Genomic DNA, 24,871 nt, shown 5'->3' on the forward strand with positions numbered 1-24,871 from the left:
AGCCCATGCTTCAGTGCTCCGCCACACCACTGACAAGAATTCAGGCTGTGTAATTGGGTGGAAAGATAAGGACTTTCAAGTCCAACTCCCTCACAGCAGGCCTAGTCACTAATCAGTGTGACTGTGCACAAGTTTCCTTGCTGATAAAATGGAAATAGTCACTCTACCTCACAGGTTTCTGATGAGTATTAAATGAGATAATATATGTTATATGTAGGTCATGTTGTACATGTGTGAAACATAGTAGAGCTTATTCGTTCAGTCTTCATCCACCCTTCCTGACCCTTGCGCTACTCTGCCAACCCCCTAACTGCTGTTTCATCCAACTCTTCTCAATGAGAGATGGTGATACCTGGAAATGTAAGAGAAAGGAGAAAAGTATGTATTAACAGTAACCACACCTTTCTCCACTTTAAGCATTAAATCATTTATTACTCTTTTCATTGAACTCTGTGAAGAAAAGGAAACTTAAAAGAAAAGAAATCCCTTCTCATTTAAGAGGGGAATGGAGCTATGGTAGTCAAAAGAGACCCTGAAGTTAAAAGAGATCCCAAATTGTTCAGAAGCAGCCCATGAGATTTGGTCCTCCGGTATACGATTAGGACAGAAAGCTTTTGGTTGGGCCAGTGACTGCATAGGTTTTGATGACACAAGGAAGACAATAAGTTGGGCATTGTGTGAAAGGGAGGCAGCAGGACCCAGGCTTGTGCACTTGTCACCTTCTGTATGAAGCCAGGAGGGTAGAGCTTGATAACGTCTCCTAGTAATACCCACGTGCACATCTTTGTCATCCTTAAATCACTGAGTCTTGGACTTCAGGTTCTCCTTGTGCCGGTCTGCAAGGGAAGCAACCCATTCCATGGTTTTCTGCTGGGCTTTCTCCCAGCTGTAAAGTGGCTTATATGCCAGATCTCATTGAGCCTTCTTGTAAGAGAAGGTGACCATGCTGTTGGACAATGTAACTGTGTGGCTGTTGAAGGGCGGTTGATAAGTTTAAACTGGCCTGAGAAGGAAGCTCACTATTTCCAACAGGAAGCCAATCCAGCATACCAGGGATAAAGGAAGGCTCCATCTGGAATCAAGGCAGAGGCTGAATTCTTTGCTCAAGGTATAATTAGGGATATCATAGCTTTAGTGAGGCCTGTCATCTAGGATGTAATAGAACTGTCATCGGACACTTAGGGCCTTCTTGGGGCCCCACAGGACCCTCAAAGCCAGAATGTGGGCCCAGCCCACATAGACTGGGTTGGTTGTGGAGAACTTTCCAATAGTTGACAGGATTGCATTGTTTTTCAGGGCCTTATTTACATTGGCAGTAAGAAATGGGCTTCCTTCCCCATAGATATGCATTGATCTTAAGGCACAAGGGTACAAGGTGCCAGCATTTTTCAGAGTCTGCACATTAGCCGCCAGCACAGCTTTCTCAGCAAGTTTTTTGCTGTATGGATATGGAGCAGGTCATATGTTTTCCAGAGGCTCTTGTTCATGTCGATTCTGGACAATATTTTTGTAGCAGTTGGGCCAGGTTACCTGTATGTTGCTAGTGTGGATGAAGACTAGCACACTAGCTTGGACACAGGCCTCCAACAGCTGTTGGGTACTTGTCCATGAAGAGCATGCTGTCAATATCAGGAAATATCCCTAAGAGGGGCTAACCACGTGAACAGATCCATGTGTCTCACTCCCCACTCCCCACTGAAAACTAGTTCAGTGGTTTTAATAGACTCAAGGTGCATTCTTCAGTGGATCTGACTGAGACTGGGTCATGCTACAGCCATAAGAAAAACACAAAAATGAAAAGAAACTGACATTTGGGTTTTGGAGAGCAAGAATTTTTAGACTTTGGGGATTCGTGGACATGTGTGTGTGTGTGCTTGTGTGTGTCTGTACCATAATTTTGGAAAAGGAACTATATAAAGGGACCTATATAAAGTTATCACTTTACATTTTGCCAAGAAAAGATATTGAAAAATAATAATTTGCCATCAATACCTTTGAAAATAGATCATTTAAAATCTAAAAAATCAGGAGGCTATACTATGAGAATGCAGACAGTCCCAGTCCTTAGGCACAAAGAGGCAGTGGAAGAATTCACATCACACACACACACATTCACAGTTGTATATAGGCAATATACCACTTAAATATACATGAAATTGCTGATATTTATTACCTTTTGTTGAGGACTAATAAAACTTTGTCACAAGGACCATCCCTGGAGTCACTGAGCAAACAGTGAGTCATGGGAACATGCTGGAAACCCACACTCTTTTCCTGATTGTGCGTTCCCTGGGAAAGATGCTTCCAATTCTGGCTGTGACTCTGTTTACCTGGTAATGCATAGTGGGGGTGATAAACTTTCCTTTAAACCCTGCACCAGCATTTCCTGTGGAGTCTGGTGGAGGACTGGGGAGAGAGTGTGCCCTCTGCTTGTAACATCTGCACTGGGAGGACCTGGCAGCCTCCACTGAGCTGTGTGGAAGCGAAACTCATGGAGGTATCTGGAGTGCCTTCCCTTGAAGAAGGAAGAAATTTCCTAGGCAAAAGAGTATTATTATTATTATTTTAATTCTTGGCCCCTTCTCTGTGGAATTTGGGTTTCTGGAGAGACAGCCTTATGTTCTCAAAAATTAATCTGGTGGCAGAGAAAATTTATAGTTAGTTTACCTTCAAGGGGAAATTGACCAACATTGTGAAGTATTTTCTAAGCCTGGGAAGGATAATGATTTGAGGAAACAGATGCCTCTAACACTTCCTTGTCATTTCACATCCCCTGTTGTTAGGAGCTGTGGAGAGTAAGAATTAAAATGAAAAACTGGTTACTCTTAGCACCCTCCTTGTACTGTAGGGGTACTTAGAGGTATGGCTAACCAGAAACTGGAAAGGTTTTTTTTTTTCTTTTTCTTTCTTTCTTTCTTTTTTTTTTCAGATGGTGCTGGAGACCCAAAAGCAACCAGTTTTGTTAGAAAATGCATCAGAGTAGATTGAATTTGGAGGGCCAGGCCAGCAGTTGTGTGCTATAGTGCTTAAGAGACTGGGCTCTGGGAATCAGCAGGTGAGACTGCATGGAAAGATTCCTTAAGGAAATGTGTCTGAATTTAAAGTAGGTTGGTAAGACACAATTTGGAAAGACCACTAAGCATTTAAGGAATGAGGACTGAATGAGGGTGCATTTTGAGCACCTTACTGAAAACAGCTCGGTAATAGTAGCCCCTGGGGTGACCTGAAGAGATCGCATTCTGGATACTGGGAAACTCTTATTGTTAAGAAAATATTGTGAGAAAACATGTACTGGATAATTCTGTTCTGATAGACCTCTGTGAATCAGCTTTGCTAGTTCTCTCGAGAGAATTTCTTTGACGTGGTCAGGACAGCTCTGTATGTTCTTGATATGGAAGTGCATGGAAGGGAAGATCATGATCCCTTTAAATGATATGGAAGGGGAGAAGGGAAGTGCTGGGTAAAGGAGGGTGTGGTTCCTGGCTAGGGCTTCACCCCCACAGACCTAGGTGAGGTCTTGTATTTGCATTTCCCAAATGTTGCATTTCCCAAGATGGCCGTGGCCTGCTATGCCTCCATTCTGTGCCTAGAAAACCCCCTAAGACCCTAGCAATCACACACACAAGCTACTGGATGTCAAGAGCAGCAGATCAGTGAAAGAAGACAGAAGGGGCTAGATATGGAATGGAGCACATCAGTGGAGGAACACACAGGCAGCTGGATGTCGAGAGGAATGCACCAACTGGCAGAACAATGCAAAGTTTGGCCTGTGTGGTCGAAGACGAGTTGAGACATTGAGTGGCCAACTTCTGGGGAAAACTAGCCCCTTCCGGATTTCCCCATCTGTTGAGAGCTACCTCCACTCAATAAAACCTTGCACTCATTTTCCAAGCCCAGGTGTGATCTGAGTCTTCTGGTACACCAAGGCAAGGACCTGGTATACAGAAAGCCCTCTGTCTTTGTGACAACATAGAGGGTCTAACTGAGCTTGTTAACATAAGCTGCCTATAGACAGCAAAACTAAGTGTAACACAGGCCCAGTGGGACTTCAGGAGCTGTAAACATTCACCCCTAGTCACTGCCATGGGACTGGAGCCCCACAGCCTTCCCATCTGCATGCTCCCCTAAAGGTTTGAACAGTGGGGCATTGAAGAAGCAAGCACACCCCATCCCATGCCGTGCAAGGGGTACAAGAGAATTTTTTCCATTTCTACTGGGGGCTCATCCAGGCTCTCAGGAAGATGAGTGTGAGCAAATGCAAACCTCTATGGTCTACCTTTCTTCCAAAACACTGCCACCTCTCTCTCTTTCCTGCGGGTAAGATGCTCTGTTACTTTTTTCTCTTTTTCTCTCTCCCACAGTTTGAAATCTCTTATCTCTTTCTTTATAATGTTAAGAGTTTTGCTACAGGCTATGGCAACGTTACTAAATGTAATGAGCTTTAGGCTCAGATGCCTAAGGTGCAAATCAGACCAATTGTTCCTAAAGGTGCCATGTATGCCTCCATGATGACAGCTACAGGCATGCATGGCTTAGGGCACCTTCTGTTACCCTTTCCCCTCCCAGTTCAGGAACCTGGGCATGCCCACAGCAGGCAAAGGCTGAGCCTAACAGTGACAAGTTGGGGTGGGAGAAAACCAGAGGTAGCTGGGGCCCCCACAGGGCCAAGGAATGGGCACACTTCTCACTTGCTGTGCCAATGGGACCTTTCCTCCCCTGGCCAAGGAATTTAACCTGGTCTGAACCAGTTATAAGGATTAAAGCGGCCCACTTGCACTAAGCAAAGCTTTCTTCCCCTAGCATCCCCCACTTTTTTGCCCCTTTAACTGTTTTTCTCTTTTTTCCTTTTGTAGGTGAGAGGGGCCCCCCCTCCGACTCTGTTTCTGATAGAGAAGTTAATGGAGGGGTGACCCCTGCTGGCTGAAAACTGCAAATTCAGCATGGCTCATGGATACAAAGAGCCTCTGAAATGCCTTTTCAGTCCCAAACTCAATTCCAAGCTTCATGCTTAGACCCCAGAAAGAAAAAACAGGTCTGAGGGATCCAAAGCCAGTCAACAGGTACAGTGTAAATGGGCAGGACCAATTCCTGCTGAATGAACCCCACCTCACAGAAGGAGGCCGTGCTTCATGGCATAAACAGATCCAGGGAACTCAAAGTTTGCCAACAGCAGGGAGGAATGGATGCATAGGCAAGGACAGATAATTCCTACTCTCTAGGCTTTCCCTGCCTTATGAGGACATACCACATTGGTATCTATGGCTGGCACCTGCCAAGGTCCCCAAGCCTCAGGGATAAGAGGTGGAAAGTGAAGGAAGGACACTCGCTTTCTCTCTCCATCACATCCTGAGTATTTTCTGAAAGAAGAAAGGAAATGATAGATGCCTCTATTCCCTGTCTTTCAGAATGGGTAACCAGTTCCCTACAGCACCCCCGGCTTATATTCCTCTGGATTGTATTGTAAACCATTGGGACTGCTTTGACCCTCAGAATCTGGAGAAAAAAAATGTCTCATATCCCTCTGCACAAAGGTTTGGCCAAATTATGATTTATATGAAGGACCGACTTGACCTCAGGAAGGGACCATTTATTTTATACCATCTGGCAGGTGAAACTTTTCTGTAGATGCGAGGACAGATGGTCTGAGGCTCCATGTGAGCAGGCCTTCTATACCTTGCAAGGTAATCCAGACCTTTGCTGACAATGTAGGATTGATCCAGCCCTCCTGTTTGCTATCGCAGGAAAGGCTGCAAGGGGCAAGCCCACAGAGTTAAAGATAAGAATCCCAGAACCACTCCCACCAGAGAAGCCAGATCCCTTCAGCCCTGCTCCTCTGTGTTCACCCTGACCTCCTTATCTAGCTTCAGCCACTCAGCCCCTCCTAGAAATCCTCACCCTAAATAAGCCCCAGTCTCACTCTTGCCCCTCCAACAGATGCCCAGTGAATTTGGGCTCAGTAAGTTCCAGGTCTCCTTCTCCCACAGGACTTAAAGCAAATTAAGGGGATATTGGGAAGCTTTCAGATGATCCTGATAGATACATAGAGGCTCTCTAGGATTTCACCCAAATATTTGAACTCTCCTGGAGAGATCTTATGTTACTTTTGAATCAGACCCTGACAGATACTGAGAAACAGGCCACTGTGCAAGCAGCAGAGAGATTTGGGGATGAGCTTTGTATCACATATAGTGTCAGGGAAAGGGGTGAATATTATCCAACTGAAAGAGAAGCAGCACCAGTGACTAACCCTACTGGGATCATAATGATGAGATGGAAGACTGGAAAATGAGACACTTTCAGGTGTGCATAATGGAAGGTTTATGTAGAACTAAGACTAAGCCTGTCAATTATACCAAGTTGTCCATGACTGACCAAGGATTTGATGTAAATCCCACTGGAAAGGCTAAATGAGGTCTTAGTAATGCACACCTCTCTATCTCCTGCTTCGGTCGAGAGACATCTAATCCTAAACGATAAATTTATTACTCAGGCAGCTCCTGACATCCGGAGGAAGTTGCAGAAACAGGCCCTGGGACCAGATAGTACATTAGAGGAGCTCCTGAAAGTGGCCATCTCGGTCTTTCATAATAGAGACAGAAAGGTCCAGGAAAGAGAGAAGAGATACAGGAAAAAAAAAAAAAACCTTTAATGGCCTTGGTGCAAGCCCACAAACCCCAGAATTAGCGGGGTGCTCCTGTTAACTGCTGAAGATATACCAAGAACAGTTATGTCTCTTCTAAAGTTTAACCAGTTCAGGGTGAAACAGATCAGGGTACAATGTTGTTAGTACATTTTACATTTTGTCTTTGTAATCTTTAGCACTAAATTCTTTCCTTGTGTAATACACACGTTTAACCCATGCATACTTAACCTTATAAAACTTGTTTTTTCTCCCTAGGAACCATCAAATCCCAAACAGTAAGGCAACTGGAGCCTCAGAGGATGGCTCCCCTTTGCTAGGAACCCTTAGATAGACCCCTGGAAAGAATCTGACTGCTGTTTCCCCAAAACAACACCCGCTGTCAACAGGAGGCAGCTAACACTGGTAATTGTCCATATTCTAATGGCAGTTAGATGTACCTCTTCAGAGGGGGGATATGATACAGAAGTGCCATAAAGGGAAAAGCATGGTCCCTTTAAATGATACGGAATGGGGAAAAAGACGTGCTGGGTAGGAGGGAAGGGGAGAGGGCTAAGGCTCCACCCCCACAGACCTATGGGAGGATAGGCATTTTCTGCCCAAATATTGCGTTTCCCAAGGCCACCCTGGTCTGCCACACTCCCATCCTGTGCCTGTTAAAAAGCCCCAAGATTCTAGCAGGCACACGGAAGCTGCTGAATGTCAAGAGGAGCAGATCAGGGAAAGAAGATAGAAGCAGCTAGATGTCGAGGGAAGCACATCAGTGAAGGAACACAGGGCAGCTGGATGTCGAGAGGAATGCACTGACCAGCAGAAGGATGCAGAGTTTGGCCAAGCAGTTAGAGAAGAGTCAGGCCGTTGAGCAGCAGACTCCAGGGGAAAACCATTCTTTTCTGGCTTCCCCCATCTGCTGAGAGCTATCTCCACTCAATAAAAACTTGCATTCATTCTCCAAGCTCACGTGTGATTACATTTTTCTGGTATACTAAGAGAAGAACCCAGGATATAGAAATCCCTCCGTCCTTGTGACAAGGTAGAAGGTCTAAGGTCTAACTGAGCTGGTTAACACAAGCTGCCTATAGACAGCAAAACTAAAAGAGCAAAACTAAAGGAGTACCATGTAACACACGCCCACTGGGGCTTCGGGAGCTGTAAACATTCACCCCAGACACTGCTTTGGAGCTGGAGCCCCGCAGCCTGGTCGTCTCTATGCTCCCCTAGAGGTCTGAGCGGGGGCACTGAAGGAGTGAGCCACACCCCCATCACACACACTGTGAGGGGGACAAGGGATTTTTCCCATTTCATTATCATCAGCCCACAAGCAAGGTTTAAAATGATGACTATGGTGGCACCTGGCAGGTTTGATTCTGGCCCACAGAGGCAAGGCAAGGGGTGGCTGGATATCAAGAATCTGAAGTCAGAGTTTAGTTGACTTTTGATTGGAGCCACAGTGGAAAGAGCGTCCACAGCCTTTGGAGTCACACAGGGGTGAGTTTAAAGTCTAACTCTCCTACCTACTTACTTACCTGGGAGGCCTTGGACTAGTTACTTGCCATCTCTCAGCGCTAGTCTTCTCATGTAAAAAACTGAAGGTAGAAACTTTGAACTCCCCCAGTTGGTAGTGATCAGCAGAGATACTTGGCCCAGCGCACAGCAGGTGTTCAGTGGAGGGACTTCTCTTCCTTCATTGTTTATCTTTCTCATCCTTGTTTGCCCCACCTTGCTCCATCTCCTCCTCAGGCTACTGTACCTTTCACGTTGGAGTTCATGATAGACTCTCTGTGAGTGACACTGAAGATGTCAATGATAGAGGCAGTGGGCATGACGACCGAGATGTCCTGGCAGGCTCTCTTCAGGCATGACTCATCCAGAATATCTCCTTCTAGCATTGTCAGCTTGGTCTTGTTCCAGAGCTCTGCAAGAACACAGGTCAGGTCCTTGGAAGGGTTTCTGAATCTGGCTTCAAAGTTTCCTGATAAAGGTGATGTTACATAGGTGTTTGGGGATGGTTAGAGTCGGGTTGTTAGAGTGGAGGGTGTACGTTCCATGGAGGAACAAATAAACAAAGGCACAGAAGTCAGCATGTTTAGCAATTTTTTTGGGAAAGAGCAAACATCTGTTTCTACCCCATCTAATTTCAGGAAAGTAATCTAAGCAATGAGCTGCCAGCTGTGCCTGGAATATAAGCATTGCTAGGATCACGGGAGACTCACCAAAATTTTTAAGGAGAGTAGGGTGATTGTGGAGAGTTGGGTTTAAGAGGGAAAAGTTTGCATTTAATTCTGTAGGTAATGCAGAATCATGATTTTTGGTCTCCAGCACCATGTCAAAGAAAACCCCTTATTTATATTTGGAATAAGTAGAGAAACAGGCCAGGGTTGGTGGCTCACCCCTGTAATTACAGCAATTTGAGAGACTGAGGCAGGTGGATTGCTTGCATCCAGGAGATCAAGACCAGCCTGGACAACCTGGTGAAACTCCATCTCTACTAAAAATACAAAAATTAGCCAGACTTAGTGGTGAGTGCCTATATTCCCAGCTAATAGAAGCCTGGGGTAGGAGGATGGATGGAGCCCAGGAGGTGAAGGTGGCAGTGAGCAGAGATCATGCCTCTGGACTCCAGCCTGGGTGGCACAGTAAAATCCTGTTTCAAAAAGAAAAAGAAAAACAGAAGCAGAATTGTAGTGTAGGAAGTTAACCTTGCCTCAAGGATATAAAACGGACTGGTATAGGGGATATGAGAAAGCCAGGTGATCAAGAGATTAATCAGAATGTGCCAAAGTTTAGATGAGGGCTGGAAGCAGAGTCCAGCAGTGGAAGCAGAGGAGAGGAGAGATATACCAGGTAGGAATTTCAGACCTTATCTTGACAGTCCTGGTACCTGTTGGAGCTGGGCTGAGAGGAAAAGGAGAAGATAATGTTACCCCCACAGTTTCCTGCTTGGGCAACTGGGAAGAGAGTGGAGCCATTATTAGGGAATTGCAGAAGAGTTTAAATAATGAATTCTATTGAAAATTCTTATCGGATATTATCAAAAGCAAGTAGCAATGCTGAAAATGAGTTAGTCACCAATGGACTAACATCTAGCTGTGTAGCTCAGGGCAGCAGTTATGACATTAATGTCTTCAGGCTCCTCTGAAATCCACAGGGAGTGATGCTGCCAGTAAAGCTGTCACCTGGAATTAGCCCACAAAATGAACATCATGCTACATGGAGCTCAGATAAATACTCTACTCTCATTTGTGCTTTATAATCTGCATACCGCTCACAGCTTGCTTCTTTCCTTTTACTGCTATCTCATGAGGTAGCCATTCTGAGTCCCATATTATTGGTGAGGAAACTGAGGCTCAGGTTAAGGGACAGATTAAAAGTCACGTTTCTAGTGAAGGCTGAAAACTGCCCACCCCATCTCCAAGTCTTGTACCCTGTACACCAGGTACAGGACTAGCTGTTTGAATCAACTTTTCTGAGAAAGAGTAAGAATAAGTCAGTTTAACTGAAATTGGCAACAAAGACCAAAGAACAGTGAGAGTAAAATTCAGAGGGAAAAATTCAAGGCTGGAGAAATTCCTTTCTGGGGTACAGGCAGGACCATTTACTCTCCTGATGCCTCTGCCTTGTTTTGTCTACTCCCAGCCCCTTTCCACTGTCAGGCAACTCCAAGGAGGCACTGCAATGGGGGAGGCAGGGAAGAGGTTGCTGGGGAGGAGGTGGGTGACAGCCTGAGAGTTGAATTTTCTCTGGTTGTATTTCCACCTCTGTGCTTCCTGCTGCCTTCCTCTGCTTCCCATTTGCTGCCGACTTCAGACAGACTGACTCAAAGGAATTGCCATTTCAAAGCTGAAGAAGTCTAAAACCAAGAGAAAATCACTCTTCCCCAAAGAGTTCACAGGGAACTAGAGAGACCAGGAAAGGGGACTTTGTGGATGAAGCCATAGCTCCCTCGTTCCCCAAGCTGCTAGACGAACTACTGCTTAAGAGCACAGATGCTGCACTAGACTACATGGGTTCAAATCCAACTTTGACATATACTAACTGCGGGACATTGGACAAGTGCATTAACCTCTCTCTGACTGTTCCCTCATCTGTAAGAAAGGAGGATAATAATATTAACAATCTCATAGGGCTGTTATGAGAAGCAAATGAGTGGGCACATGCAAACCATGTGGAACAGTACCTGGCACTGAAAAAACATCAAAAGCATTCTGTTTTTATCTTCATACAGTCTTCTGCCCATCCATTATATCCCCTGCATTTTCACCACAGGGAATTGTTCCTCTAGGCTGAGCATTGCTTTTTCTTTGTATTAACTGTTAGAGTACAAATATTGGTGAGACATAAGGATTACAATCATTTAAAATTAGTCGAGTGTTAATATTTGTTTATCAAATACACCATTAGAACAGAGGGTGGAGGAAATCAGAAGAGGTCAGAGAAGAGTGAAAGAAGAGTAGAGTGCTGGGTGTGGTCCCTGAATGCTGTCAAGGGGGGACTTTTCTGTGGGCAGGGCATGACCTTCTGCACAGTCAGAGCCCACATGTAGACACACAGTCCTCCCAATCCTGTGGGATGGGGAGGAGGACAGGGAATTGGGCACACAGGGAGGCAAAGGGAGAGACTGAAGACCCACTTTGCCAAGCATCAGCCCCAGGGCCAAGTGAAGCCTCTGGATGAAGCTTTGGTCTGAGCTCCGCTACACATTAATCAGATGACCTTGGCAAGTCGCTTTATGTTTCTGGACCTTGATGATGCATTCATTGTCCACTTAGATGTCACCCCTTTTCTACCTTCCTCATAGCGTTATTTGCACAAGGAGTTGCTACAACAAATTCTGCAGCTTTTTTTTTTTCGGAGGGGGGTGGTATTGAGCAACAGAGACAAATGGTTTTAAAAAAGCCATATATGAGAAATGAAAATGAGGCACGTCTGGCATCATACTGCCTCTTACTCTGTCTCTGCTCTGTGCTGTGCACCTGTACACACTCTCTCCCTCTCACTGATGCTCTCTCTCTCTCACTCTTTCTCATTCATTCTCTGTCTTTCTCATTTTCTCTCTCTGATTTTTCTCTCCTCTTCATTTTCTCTCTCTCACTCTCTGATACATACACACAGGCGCATATGCACACACACACATGCTTAAACACTCATCTTTACCTTCACTTCCTTTTATTTTACCTCCACTAAAGATGCTGAGGATGCTACAAAACAACACAAAGCTCAGGGTGGTCTAGAGAGGCAGGAACCCACTGGTGAGGTCTCCAGGTACATGCTGTCCTTTATGAATGTTATAAAGCAATTGCCAAGACAAAAATGTTCAGAGCATAAAAGAGTCATAGACAAGAAAGACAACGGATGTGGGATTTTCTAAATGAAAAGAAAAGGGGCCGGGCGCGGTGGCTCAAGCCTGTAATCCCAGCACTTTGGGAGGCTGAGACGGGCAGATCCCGAGGTCAGGAGATCGAGACCATCCTGGCTAACACGGTGAAACCCCGTCTCTACTAAAAAAATACAAAAAACTAGCCGGGCGAGGTGGCGGGCGCCCATAGTCCCAGCTACTCGGGAGGCTGAGGCAGGAGAATGGCGTAAACCCGAGAGGCGGAGCTTGCAGTGAGCTGAGATCCAGCTACTGCACTCCAGCCTGGGCGACAGAGCGAGACTCCGTCTCAAAAAAAAAAGGAAAAAAGAAAAGGGACCTGGAGGCTGAGGTGGCTGCCTCTCAAGTTCTGGGTCAAGGCCAGAGTCCAGTCTCTGGACAGCCTGTCCAGTATCTTTCACACCATGCCATTTTATACTATTTAATTTTCTTTTTTTGATGACTTTGGATGTGGGATTGGCTTAGATTTGGCTACAACTTTCCACAACTTGCCAGAAAAGCTCCACCTTCCCACACCCATGCAGGGTTTAAAATGGAGCCACACACCCACGACTCAAATTTACTTACTAGAAAATTCTTCCCTCAGTCCTGGTCTGAAGGCCTTGTCCAAGACCCTGATCTCCTTCAGCTCCTTCTCCTCCACCAAGAGGCGGAAGATCCTCTGACCCAGAAACCCTCCTGCTCCTGTCACAAGGCAGCTCCAGCCCGTCATGGCCAATCCAAGATTGCAGGAAACCCTCACCAGGAAACAGAAGATGCTGGAGAGCAGATCTGATTCTAGGGTGACCACGGAGAGGACTAAAAACAGAGGTAAAATGGTTATAGACTTGCACAGATGCCTTGTTTTCCTCCACCCAATTTTTCGCAAAAATTACATGTCCCCACCACTGCCAAGAGTAGCTGAAAGAAAATGAAAAAGCTCTAACCATTAGTTAAATGGTTAAAAGCTGGACAGAAGAGTTGGGGTGCTGGTCACTTCATCCCCTAAGGCAGCCCTGGGGCTTTATGCTCTGTGGCTCCTGGCTCACCCCTTATCACTCTGAACTGCCACATACTCATTGCTCCCACCTCCTCAAGCATTCTTTTTCTCAGAAGAATAGTGACCTTTAGCTTGCATCTCTAATTCTTCCCAGGAACAGGAAGAGAAATCCAATCCTAAGGTTACTCTTCAAAAAGGAGTAAGTGGTAAAGTGTGTGGTAAAGAGTCTGTGGAAAAGACTGTGGTAAAGAGTCTGAGGCTTAGCCTTAACAGGACACTGGTCAGTTGATACCAGCTGTCTGGGATCTGCAATCTGTGAAGTTCAACTAGACTGGGAGAAATCTCCAAGTGCGATGTGAACTTTGCCTTTGTGCAGTAAATATGTTTGGAGGGAAATCCATATGAGCCCATTATTTCCTGCCTGAGTGGCATTTGAAATGTTGCTGCTGTCTTGCAAAGTTTAGAAATTTGCAATGGTGACGTCTCCAATCACTTAGTTTTATGTGAGGTGACTTTCTTTCCTACTGAATACATCCAAAACCTCAATTGCCATTTTTCCCGAAGAGCTCTGGGTTGCTAGATGAAGAACATCATTGAAGGAAAGCTATCTATTGGTGACTGCTTAATAATATGGCCTGTACCACAAGAGTGGAGATTTGTAGTTGTTTGCCCCAATGACTCTTGTCATAGATGTTTGAACGTATCCCATATTTTTGACTGCAAAACCGTTTTCAGCAAATTCCTGAACTGAACATGCTGTGAGTGCTGCTGAAGCCTATGCATTAGAACTGCCTGAATTTACCCACCATAAGCTCCCGAGACACTTTATTTATTAAAAAAAATGTAATTTATACTCATTAAACTGCCCAGATCTCAAGTGTTCAGTTCAGTGAAACTTGACAGTTATGTATGCCCATGTAAGTACCACCCCAAAAAAACAGAGGCCATTTTCTTCTTGGAAAGAAATTCTCCGTTAATTCCTTGCCCTGTACCCAACCTACTTGGTAGGTAACTACTTTCTGATTTTTATTCTTATTTTATTCCCACCTTTTCCTAATTTTTTCTTTTAAGATTTCTGTGGTCCTGGATATATATTTAAATAGCAAATCATTCTGAAATGAAGTTTTGTTCATGGAGTACAGAAAACTTGACCACTGATTGTCTCTATTGTTTGCTCATTTTTTATTTCATGATTTTCTTTATTATTGGCTTACAGTTATAACTCTGAGTTTATTTTACTCTTCTTCTTCAGGGTTCTTATGATGAAAGCATAGATAATTGACTTTACTCCTTTGCTCATTTCCACTACAGGCATTTAAAGTTGTCAGTCTCTCTCTAAGCACTATGTCAGCTGCGTCCCACATTTTGAGGCGCTGGGTCATCATCACTCAGTTAACGATGTTTTAAACTTTTTCTTGTGAGTTCTATGACCAAAGTGTTATTTAGAGTATGTTGCTTGTTTTCTAAGATTGGGGGCTTTCTAGATATCATTTATTTATTTATTATTTATTTATTTGTTTATTTATTTATTGAGACGGAGTCTTGCTCTGTCGCCCAGGCTGGAGTGCAGTGGCGAGATCTCGGCTCACTGCAAGCTCCGCCTCTCAAGTTCACCCCATTCTCCTGCCTCAGCCTCCCGAGTAGCTGGGACCACAGGTGCCCACCACCACACCCGGCTAATTTTTCTGTTTTTAATAGAGACGGGGTTTCACCATGTTAGCCAGGATGGTCTCGATCTCCAGACCTTGTTATCCGCCTGTCTCGGCCTCCCAAAGTGCTGGGATTACAGGCATGAGCCACCATGCCCGGTCCTCTAGATATCTTATAGTTACAGATTTCTAATTAAATACTATTGTGGCCATAGCATATACTCCATATGATTTTGATCCTCAGATATATATTGAGACTTTTTTTATGGTGCAGCGAATAGTCTATGTTGGTGAAAATGCCATAAGCATGTGAACAGAATGCTTTTTGCAGTTGCTGGAAATAATACTCTACAAATGATTTGGTTTGAAGCCCCACTCTGGGTCTTGCCCTTCTCCTGTGTTGTAGACATTTATCTGCTACTTGGGAACTGACTACCAATGCTTCAAACCCACTTGCCTGGAAAAGGCTGGCCCTGTGCTGCAAGATGTAGCAGCTAGTTCTCTGAAGCTATCGGAACTAGCTACAGGCCCTGGGTCTTACTGAGACTTGTGGAGCACTATCTGAAATCACCCAGGTCCATCGCACGCCTTTGTCTGCTGTATCAGATGCTGGAATGCATCTTATGTATCCCCCATCGCCTTAAGGGCGGGGCTGGTCATTCCCTCAGCTGTTGAGAGTTCTGGAGGCTGGTAGATTTCAGCCAGTGTCTCTTGGAGTCTCTGAGAGGAAGCAATAAATATAAGCCCTAAAGAAAGTGAGAAATTAAACAAAAGGCAAGACTGATGGGGCCCACACTACTAAACTTTTTTGTTTTTAAACAGCTTTACTAAGGTATAATTGACATATCGTAACATTCACCTTTTTTAAGTGTAGAGTTCAATTATTTTTAGTAAAATTTTAGACACGTGTGACCATCACCATGATCCTGTTTTGCAACATTTCTATCATTCCTAAAACATCCCTCATGCTTATCAGTTGCCACCTTTTATTCCCACTCCGCAACTCAAGGCAACCCGTAATTGACTTTCTGACTCTACAGATTTGCCTTTTCTGGACACCATATAAATGGAATCATGCAATATGTGCTCTTTTGTATCTGTCTTCTTTCACCTAACTTAATACACTTTTGTGGTTTATCTATGTTGTAGCACATATCAATATTTCATTCCTTTTAGGTGTCGAATCCTATTAAATTGTATTGATAGCTCCCATTTATTTGTTCATTCACCTGTTGATTGATATTTGATATGTTTCCACTTTATGGGCTATTATAGATACAGCTGCTATGAATATTCACATTCATTTGTTGTGTGGACATAGGTTTTTATTTCTTTTGGGTGAACAACTAGGAGTGAAAGTGCTAGGTCATATGGTAAATGTATCTTCAAAGTTTTTAAGAAACTGCCAAACTGGTTTTCAACATGTCTGCACGTCCCATCAACAAGGCATGAGTAGTTTCATTTTTCTACATCATTGTTTTTTCACTTCCTCCAGTTGTTTCTGTCCTTCTTTTATATTATAGCATTCTAGCGGGTAAGAGGAAGTGGTGTCTCATTGTAGTTTCGATTTGCATTTCCCTGCTCACTGATGATGCTATCTTTTCATGTACTTTATTGGCCATTCCTACATCTTTTTGGTGAAATGGCAATTTATATATTTTGCCCATTTATAAAATTAGGTTATTTATCTTTTCGTTGTTCAGATGTAAGTGTAATTTTATATCTTGGATATAAGGCCTTTATCAAACATATGATTTGATATATTTTTCTCAGTCTGTGGCTCATCGTTTCATTTTCTTATTGATGTCTTTAAGTGCAACATTTTTAGTTTTGATCATGTCTCATTTTTAAACTCTTTTTTTAACCAGGAAAAGTTGGGTTTTTGCCTAATTCAAGATCATGAATATGCTAATCTATGTTTTCTTCTAAGAGGTGTATAATTTAGCCTTTACATTTAAGCCTATAATTTATTATGAGAGAATTTTTGCGCATGTCTGTGTTAATGGCCTGTATTCATATGGCCAATTGATTTTAACAACACTAAATTCAATGGGGAAAAGCATAGTCTTTTAACCAAGTGATAATGAGACAACTGAATTGTCCACATGCTCAGGGAAAGTCAGCATGCTATGTCAAGTGATGCTCATCTGAGTCACCACCTATTGGCATCTGAGCGTGTGAAGAATTTCTCAGTATGATAATTATGGGTTAAATAACATGCTGTAGCTTTCTGCTTCTCCCATTTGACAGACAGCGTCATCTTTTTATGCAGAGCCAGCCACATCCCTGAGGCACCGTGATGAAAACAAAGGCATAAGTCAATGGATTTGGCTTTATTCAGGTGCTGGGTCACCAGGGCTACTTATAACTGTGATAAAGTGAATATTGTTACCATCAATGACCCCTTCATAGAGCTCAACTACATGGTCTACATGTTCCAGTATGAGTCCACCTATGACAAATTCCACGGGACCATCAAGGCTGAGAACAGGATGCTTGTCATCAATGGAAATCCCACCACCATCATCCAAAAGCTAGATTCCACCAAAATCAAATAGGGTGATTCTGGAACTGAGTACATCATAGAGTCCATCAGTGTCTTCACTGCCACGGAGAAGGCTGGGGATCACTTGCAGGGTTGAGCTAAAAGGGTCATCATCTCTGCCCCATCTGCTGATACCACCACGTTTGTAATGGGTGAGAACCATGAGAAGTATGAAAACAGCCTCAAGAACATCAGCAATGCCTCCGGTACCACCAACTGTATAGCACCTCTAGCCAAGATCATTCATGATAATTTTGGTATATTGGAAGGATTTGTGACCACAGTCAACACTATCACTGCTACAGAGAAGACTGTGGATGCCCCTTCATGAAACTGTGGCATCATCACCACAGAGCTCTCCAGAACATCATCCTTACATCTACTGGCACTGTCAAGGCTGTGGGCAATGAGATCCATGGGCTGAACAGGAAGCTCACTGGCATGGCCTTCCGTGTACCCACCACCAACATGTTTGTCATGGACATAACCTGCCATCTGGAAAAACCTGCCAAATATAACATCAAGAAGGTGGTTAAGCAGCATCAGAGGGTCTCCTCAAGGGCATCGTGTGCTTCACTGAGTACTAGGTTGTCTCCTCCAGCTTAACCATTGACACCCACTCTTCCGCCTTTGATCCTGGTACTAGCAGTGCCCTCAATGACCACTTTCTCAAGCTCATTTTCTGGTATGACAATGAATTTGGTTATAGTAACAGAGTGGTGAACCTCATGGCCCAGACGGCCTCCAAGGAATAAGACCTCTGGACCACCAGCCCCAGTGAAAGCATGAGAGGAAAAGAGAGGCCCTCAGGTGCTGCTGAGTCTCTGCCACACTCAGTTGCCCACCACACTGAGAATCTCCCCTTCTCACAGTTTCCATGCAGAACCCCTGAAGAGGGAGGGGCCTCGGGAACCCTACCTTGTCCTGTACCATCAATAAAGTACCCTGTCTGTGCTAGGCCAAAAAAAAATGCTATATTAGGAAAACTCACAGATATTACTGATCAGAAAAAGAATAGACAGCATGATTTCTCTATCCTTCTATTTTATGCTAAGGCATAAATGGTCAGGAAATGATGGGCTCACAGTGGAAGTCTGCATTCCAGTATAGGAACACTAGTCTCCCATAAGCACAAGGACACAGCTTTAACAATGGAGGAACACACAGGTTGTTTGTGTGAAACAGTCTGGATTTAGGTGCCAACTGTTCACAAGATTGTCTGGGAAACTCAACTGCCCAGCATCTAGAGTCCTTGGGCCTCATGCAAAGAGTTTCCATTTTCTTAGGGGAGAAAGCCACCCATTGTACAGGGAGCTATAGTAAGCACAGCCTCTCATGTTGGGAAAAGGAAATCCCTCTTCTAGGCCAGCTTATTAAATTCCTGGGATACTTTAGGATAATTACACCCCTTGTGTTATAGTCCTAGAGAGGTCAATTCGGACATGAGTAACAGAATAATTTTTAAAGGCACAGGGGTAGATGAAATAAGCTATGGTAAGAATATTCATGGATAAAGGGGAAAGTTCCTGGACTGAATCCTGGAATACACATATCAACATTTAGAAGTTGAACAGAGAAGAAGGGACCAGCTAAATATACTGAGTGGGAGTTGGTAGCAGGCAGGAGGAAAATTAGGAGGAGATGACCTTGTAAAAGTCAAGCAAATAAAGTGTTTCAAGAAGAGTGTGGACCATTATGTTGGATGATGGTGACGCATCAAATGCAATAGGAAAATAACTGATTATTGATTTTGACAACATCTTAAGTAATTTGGTACGAGAAATTTCCAGGAACTGTTGGGTTGAAAGTTCAATTGGAAAGTCCAAACCACAATTCATCTGTGTGTTGAGGAATAGAAGAAAAATGTGAAGAGAGTGACTATTAATAAACACCTGTTCAAGATATTGTGCCATGAAGATCTTAGTAAAAAGGTGTTACAGCCAGTGGAGTCGAGAGTTTGTTTTTGTTGTGTTGTCTTAAAACTGGACTGCTGCCTTTATGAATCCTCGGCACCTTGTACAGAGCAAATGTTCAAACATTTTTGAGTGTTTGATTTGATAAAGCATCTGTGTCTCATACATCTTTTTATCACCATAAGAATTTGCACAACATCTGACACGTAATAGAAACTTCATAAATGTTTATTGAATAACGAAAGGAAGGATGAGTGAACAATCAAGGACTCTTGAATGTCTTAGTGCTTTTGAAACTTAGCTCTTATGAACTAATACATAAAAAGAAATAGAAGAGAGCAGTGACCACAACAATGAATAAAATAGAAAGTTTTCCGTACTGATGAGAGGCTGAGACCACTGCCCAGGCCAAAGTTGTTTGCCAAGGAGAAGCAATTTTCCTCCCATCTAAAACATGGATATGAGTAGGATCCCAGGTATTTGAAGTGTACTTGAAGAGTCAGTTTTCAGAAGTAAAGAAAAATGGGCCATCCCCTTCACCATACAGGGAGAGCTGGGGGCAGAGCTTTTGGTTTATATGAGCTCAACTTGGCTGTCTTTCCCAGCAAGGCCTTTGGGGTGAGGAAGGAGAAGGCTTTAGCAAAATCTCTTTTCCATGCCCTACTTAATTCTCTGTTTGTCAGTTATTTAGGGAAGGTCACATAGATACCATTCAACCAGCCGCTCCAGAGGATGACAATGATGATATGGTAGCCAGCCTCTAAGGTGACTCCAGTGATTTCTACTTCTTCGTATTCATTCCTTTGTGTGTGGGCTGACCCTAGTAACTTGCTTTTAATCAGTATGATAAGACAAAAATGATGGAATGTTATTTCTATGATTAGGTTAGAAAAGATTGTTACTTCTGTCTTGATTTTACATTTCCTCTTTCTCATTGGGCTGGATGAAGCAAGTTGCCATGCTGGAGAGGACAATATGGCAATGAACTGAGGGCAGCCAACAGTCAAAGGGGAACTGAGGTTCTCGGTCCAATAAGCTTCGAGGAAGTGAATCTTCCAACAACTACGTAAGTGAGCTTGAAAGTAGGTATTTCCCTAGTTGAGTCTTCTGAGGAAATCAGAACTTTGTGCCAATCCCAGAGTTCTTGGAATTCCGATGTTTAAGAAAAAAAAAAAAAGCCAGGCGCAGTGGCTCATACCTGTAATTCCAGCATTTTGGGAGGCCATGGTAGGTGGATCACCTGAGGTCAGGAGTCTGAGACCAGCGTGGCCAACATGGTGAAACCCCATCTCTACTAAAAATGCAAAAAAATTAGGTGGGTGTGGTGGCACGTGCCTGTAATCCCAGCTTATTGAGGCAGGAGAATTGCTAGAACCCAGGAGGCAGAGGTTGCAGTGGGCCGAGATTGTGCCACTGCACTCCAGCCTGGGTGACAGAGGGAGACTCCATCTCAAAAAAAAAAAAAAAAAAAAGGAAAGGAAGAGGTAGGCTGTCATACTTTCAGCAAGCTACCTTCTTTCCTTGGGGATTTCTCTTGCATTAGAAAGAATATTCACCCTTAGCTAAACTCACTTTGAAAACTACAAGTGGTTTAGCAAATGTTAGAGTCACTGAAGTTTCTATGTGTTGGTGAAGATGTGGGGAGACAGGCGTGTTATTTGTGGAAGTGTAAGTTTATGCAAATTTTTGGTGAGTATTTGACAAAATATTTTAAACTTTCACACACTTGACCCAGCAAGTTCACTCCAGATATTTATTTTAAGGAAAAATCAGTTGAGATCAGACCAAGAGGTCATATGGGACATCTCCTTGCATATAGAAAGCTCTACATAATGAGCTCTAATATATTAATTAAGTCCTTCACTATATATAAGATGCTTTACTTATATTTTCTCATTTAATTTTTAAAATAGACTTTATTTTCTATAACAGTTTTAGCTTCACAACAAAATTGAGGGAAAGTGCAGAGAGTTCTCATATACTCCCACTCCCACATATACACAGACTCCCTCACTATCAACATCCTGCACCAGAATGGTACATTTTGTACAATCAATTGATTTGCATTGACACATCTTTATCACTCAAAGTCCACAGTTTACTCTTGGTCTTGCACATTCTCTGAATTTTGACAAATGTATACTGACATGTAAACACCATTTTAGTATCATCTGTCCTAAAAATCCTCTGTGCTCTGCCTATTCATCCCTATGTATATCTTGATTCCTACAGCCATTGACTTTTTACTGTCTCCAAGGTCTTGCCTTTTCCAGGATGTCATGTATTTGGAATCACACTGCATGTAGCCTGTTCATTTTGGTTTCTTGCATCTAGTAATATACATTTATGTTTCCCCCATGTCTTTTTGTGGCTTGATAGCTCTTACTTTTTTAGTACTGAATAATATTCCACTACCCATTCAACTATTGAAGGATGATTTGACTGCTTCCAAGTTTCGATAATCATGAATAAAACTGCTATAAAGATCTAACCTAAAAGTGCTTTTTTATGTGGACATAAGTTTCTTATTTATTTGTGTAAATGCAATACAGCATGATTGCTGGACAATGTGTTAAGAATATGTATAGCTTTAGAAGAAACTGCCAAACTGCCTTACAAACTGTACCGTTTTGCATCCCCACCAGCAGTGGATGAGCGTTCCTAATGCTCCACACTCTTGCTGGCTTTTGGTGTTGTCAGTGTTATGGATTATCACCATTCTAATGGGTGTGCAGTGGTAATTTTTAGTTTGCAATTCTGTAATGACATATGATGTTTCGTATCCTTTCATATGCTTTTTTGTAATCTATGTATCTTCTTTGGTGGGTGTCTGTTCAGGTCTTACGCCTTTCTTCCTATCAGATTGCATTCCAAATGTAAGACATTTTCAGAATTGAAGAGATTCCTTCTGAGATTTTTGTATGCATCTCTTCAGTTTACTGTGGGCATTCCTTTTCCCATGTTCTGAGCAATGGAGAACAGCTTGCTTGCTCATTTCCCTTGGAATTTTTGATCTAGCCCTCCAAGCCCAGTTGCAACTTAAAAAATTATACACATGTGTGTCCAGGAGCACAGTTATGACTAGGTAGATGTATACAAAGAGAGCTTCTACTACATTTTCTTGTAAAGCAAGCTAATGTCATTGTCTGTATGCCACATTATTTTAATACCATATGCTCGTGTGATTTGTTTCACTCTTACCACAAACCAATCTCTAATGACTCCCCTAAGTCCTCAGCTGGTGATTTCATGGTTGAAGAGATGACCTTAAGTGGGCCACTACACCTGCACTGAAGTCCTTGTAATAAAGGAAACTTGGGGAGATGTTGCAACATGATCACTAACAAGCAGGAAAGCATGAAAAAAATTGATTTGCGAGATTCTGATTGGGTGTTTGGAGGAGCAGACACTATCATACTTATGCTTATTCTAATTTCAAGTTTTATCTTCAAGGCTTTTAAAATTTATTTACTTAACCACAAAGAATAATTTAATACCGAAATGTTCTTATCTTTTCCAGCTGTGAGGAGAATCATGAGACCACAGTTATGAACTCAACACAAATGGAACGAGGCTAAGAAGGATGGTATTTGACAAAGAGTTCTATGATTTAGAAGGGAAATTCCAAAGAGTAAAGTTCTAGAAAGGGCACCAAGTCTCACTGTCTGTGAGGGTGATTCCTGATGGATGACAGGGGTATGAGGGCTGGGGAACAGGCCAGAGGAGAGCAAAGTCTGCCTAGGTTTGGTCATTTGCTGTGGGATGTGGCTGGTGGGACAGCTCTTGATGAGTCTGCCCACTGTCTGAGGCCGTGTTCTTGGGGACCGCTGGGTTAGAGAAGATTTCTTAGACTTTAATCTCTCCCATTCATTTAGCTCTGTAGTACTTTATTGAGAAAGCCTCCATCTATCTATTAAAACTATCCAATATGACCAAAATAAACATATCTCCTTTCTCATTTACTGGTGAAGAACTGGGCTAGCCAATATTAATTTGCTTTCAGGGTCCCTGAATTTCTTATTTGAAAACTCTGTTACTTTTCTTGGAGTTCAGTGCATTGCACAAAATAGACATTAGCCAGTGGGCCATAAAATCCTGTCACATAGTAGGGCAGGACAAAGAATATTTTAGGCTTTTCTTTGCTCCTCTGTTCTTTCTTGTTCTGTTCTTTCTGGCCTTGGCTCTGTGACTCAAAGTAAAAAATATTCCCGAAGTCCCTTGCAGCAGTGCATGAGTTAAGCTGTATCAAGATCACTCTTGTCTCATATTCTTTTTAATCTTGTGAACTTGTATGGTCTGAATCAGATTCACGTGTTGAAACTCAATTGCCAACGTGATAATGTTTAGAGCTGGAGCCTTTAGAAAGTGATGAACATATGAGGACAGGGTTTTCACGAATGGAGTAAGTGTCCTTATGAAAGGGCTTCAGAAAACTAGCTGACCCCTTCCATTCTTCTGCCACATGAAGACACAGTGTCTACCTTTTGCAGAGGATGCGGCAACAAGATGCTGTCTTGGAAAGAGACACAGGGCTCTCACCATACATGGAACCTACTGACACCTTGATCATGGACTTCCCAGACTCTGGAACATTAGAAATAAGTTTCTGTTATTTGTAAATTATCCAATCTGGTATATTTTGTTATACTAGCACAAAATGGCCTAAACCATGAAGCTTCCATTTTGTTTCAAGTCACATGTTGCCATGCAAATAAGGGTGTTGAAGGTCATCTTCAAGGCCCATGATCATCTAGGCATCCTGTCCCATAATGCAACTGTGGCTGCTGTGTCAGTCAGTCAGTCACCCCTAGATATGTGCTTTCTTAGTATGTCCCTAAACTTTCAGCACAAGCACTCCATCCTGGCTGCCAGAGTAAAGACTCCCTCTTTGGCCTCAAATTATCAGCCACCAATGCAGCAGACAATTTGACACCTACATAAAAAATTAAGGCCTAACACTGGGAGCATGGTGAATTTCATTTTTATTTTTATCAACCCATTAACAATGACATCTACTTTAGACTTCTGAGCTTCTTTTCAATGACCGTCATTCTCCAAATTATCCACTACACTTCCAAGTATTCTAACGACACCTGCTTTATATTTTCCTTTCATCTGGTTTGACTGTGCTGCTCTGTTTAACAGATAGAGAGTATGAGTTCTGTTGGAAAATATTTTGTAGGTATAGCTCTTCTGTCCAGAGTTCGAAGTTCCATACTTATTTCCTAGAGATATATAGGATGTGCAAAAAATTGTAATCCACTGACGGTTTCAGTCATTACTGATCTGCCCTTTTAAGATATTTTATTCTGAGAAGAACCAAAGGGAGTGCTTTGAGTCACACATTTTATGAACTAATTTCTCAAGGGAGTGCTGTTTTGAAAGTTTGGTTGTTCACTTCTTTTTAATTTTGGGTTCTGAATTGCAGTTATAGGCAAGCAGAGCTGTACGGCCATACTTCATTTTTCCTTTCTAAATATGTGGGTGGTAGACACCCTATACATATATTTGGGTTAAGCAAATAGGCCTTAAAAGTTATTACCAGGTCTGCTGTGGGACTGCTTTCTCTTTTGGTGTTTCCCATGCTAATGTTCTTTTGACCCAGCTCTTGGCTCTGTGGGTTAATATGGGCAAAAGTGAACCTGTACTATGGCATGGATTCACGCAGAAAAGTGTCCAGTCAAGGAATGATAGAAGACTTTTCAGGTCTGTTGGGTTAGGTAGTGACCCATTCTGCTGGGTTCCATCCTAACTCACTGTTTTCCTCCTTG

At 43.0% G+C, this 24,871-nt stretch overlaps 2 pseudogenes; one reads left to right on the top strand and one right to left on the bottom strand.

Annotated features, from left to right (window-relative positions):
- Window positions 1-798: 798 nt before the first annotated feature.
- Window positions 799-12,726, bottom strand: LOC105505265 (annotated as a pseudogene).
- On the top strand, window positions 12,725-17,942 carry LOC105505374 (annotated as a pseudogene).
- The last annotated feature ends 6,929 nt before the right edge of the window (window positions 17,943-24,871 follow it).

This window comes from Colobus angolensis, unplaced genomic scaffold, assembly GCF_000951035.1.
Source record: "Colobus angolensis palliatus isolate OR3802 unplaced genomic scaffold, Cang.pa_1.0 Scaffold124, whole genome shotgun sequence".
Classification (NCBI taxonomy): domain Eukaryota; kingdom Metazoa; phylum Chordata; class Mammalia; order Primates; family Cercopithecidae; genus Colobus; species Colobus angolensis.